This window comes from Chroicocephalus ridibundus, chromosome 1 (assembly GCF_963924245.1).
Source record: "Chroicocephalus ridibundus chromosome 1, bChrRid1.1, whole genome shotgun sequence".
Classification (NCBI taxonomy): Eukaryota; Metazoa; Chordata; class Aves; order Charadriiformes; family Laridae; genus Chroicocephalus; species Chroicocephalus ridibundus.
The window spans coordinates 160,569,317-160,571,652 of NC_086284.1; positions in this window are offsets into that span (position 1 = coordinate 160,569,317).

Sequence of the window (2,336 nt, forward strand, 5' to 3'; positions counted from 1 at the left end):
CTTTCAAGGTAAGCACTTGTTTTTGAACTACTGAAAGCTGGTTCTTGGTTACCACAATAAAGGTGGTCTTATTACCGAGGGCAACATCTGCTAAGGGTTGTCAGTTGCCATCTAAAATTCAGAATAAAAATGTCAAGCTTCCAGCGTGATGAATCTCAAATTATTTTGGTTAGCATTTACTGTAATTTACTGGGAACTCAGACATTTCCATCATGCTGGTTAAAATATGGGTTAAGTATGGAAACGGGTTAAGATAAACTTAAAAAGAACAAGCAGGCCGGTAGCCTTACTGCTTCACAAAAGCAAGCGTAGGTACGTCAAGGGGTAAGAGGCATCCGAAAAGTGAGCCCAGCACCTGCCTTTGGGTGGGCAGAGATGTAAAAACGTGCAGTTTTCCTAACCACCCAGATGACAAGCCTGTAAAAACAGTTAATCACTCATTTATTTTCTCTGTGTCTTTTAATTTTGTGTTGTTGTTGTTGTTGTCGTCGTGACTAAAGGCTAGTTACCTGTGGAAGAAAGCCAAAAGTACACAACCGCGATTTTCCAGCAGGTTCTCTGTTTGCCTGGTTGGTTTTGATTTTTATTATTTATCTGATTTCAGAGCTAAAAATAGACACGAGGGGCTGGGAATCAGAAACTCCAGCCTTCCTTATGCCACAGGCTTGTTAGTCTTGGCTCAACCACTTAGGTGGAATCCTTCAAAACAGTTTTTAGACTTGAATACCCAAAGCAAAGGGCTTTTGTTCTAACAACACCCCGGCACTCCTCCAGGGAGAGCCGAGAGGAGTTTGTAGCGGCAAGCGTGTTTCTGAAGGCTCTTGGGACCACCGGCGAGGCTGGCTGATGCAGTGCGGAGCCCACACATCGCCAGCCATCATTCTAGCGAGGGGCTGGATCTCCCACTCTGTCCGCTCCCTCCTTCCTGCTGCCTCACTACATCCACGGCAGCGCCTGAGAGACGCAGCCCCAGCGTGTTTCACAGCAGCCGGAGAATAAGGATTTAGCACCTCTGGTGTGTGTGGTACAAGAAGGCGAAGGAAGGGGGTTCGGAGGTGAGCGGAAAAGCAAGAGCGTGTTAGTGATGCTGATGAATTGCTGTTTGTCGAAATGCTGCTCCCTGCACTTCTTCAGGGGAAATTACTCTTTTCTAGACAGAGAAACAATCAGTAGCTTAACTTCATTACACATGCCGAAAAACATTACTCATGTTAGCAAAACAGCTTTTAGTTCTGTCTTTTTTTCCCCTTTAAAAGCCTCAGAACCTGTTACTGTTTGCAGCAATAGCTCAGAAATGAGATTATTTATCTGTTTTAAGTAGGGAAAAAAAATAATCCTTGATTTCATTCCCTGCTCCAATGCAATGGTATGGATCCTCCCATGAATTCTCCCACCACGTTCGCAGCTCAGCCGGGGTCGGAGCAGCGGGCACGGCAAACCGCGCAAGCTGCCCCCGCAGCTCTGTGTGTGTGCAGGAGCTCCGAGTTGCAGTCAGGGTTTTTTTGGCTTGGGGGAATTTCTGTGTCTGTGTTTCTTTTCATTCGCCAGCCTTACTTCCAACGGTGCCCACTTGCTGGGTTGAACAGCCGCCAGCCCACCTGTGCAGAAAGCCCTGGCAGCAGCAGGCTGGCGTGGTTTCTCTGTGGCTTTTAGCGAAAATCCAAACATTGCAAGGACCCGCAGTGAGTTTTTCACACACTGAGATCTGCTGAGTAAACAGCTAGTTTTTATCTCGTTTGAGAGCGTCACTTTCCCCCATATTACCATCCCTGGAGGTTTTTAAAAGACAGGTAGACATAGCGCTTAGAGATGTAGTTTAGTGATGGTTTTTGTCAGAGTTGGGTTGATGGTTGGACTAGATGATCTGAAAGGTCCCTTCCAACCCAGGCAATTCTATGATTCTATTTCCCAGTGACACAGGAGTCTCTTCTGACACTACAGGCAAGTGTTAAACTCGACACTGCTCACACGCTGTTTGGACAGACCAGACAGCTCCGCAGAGGTCCAGCCTGAGAAAAGAGCTCCAGTGTCACAAAAATCTAGTTTTAACCTTGTTTTGCCTGAGAACATGGGTGAGTTCTGTGACCAGCTTTTGTTCAGAAGAAAAGGTTTAATTTGGACAAAAGGCTTGTTTACTCTCCACTGTGACCGGGAAAAGGATCAATGGTAGAGGTAAGTAAGAGCTATTTCAGTGTTTCCCTTAGGTACAGCCTGGGATCAGTTTGCTCACCAGTTTGGCATTAGAGGTTTTCCTTCTTGCATTCACAACCTCCAGCTGATAAAATTGCAGGTGTCACTGCTGCAAGGGAGCCACCAGCACCTTGCTTGTCTCAGGG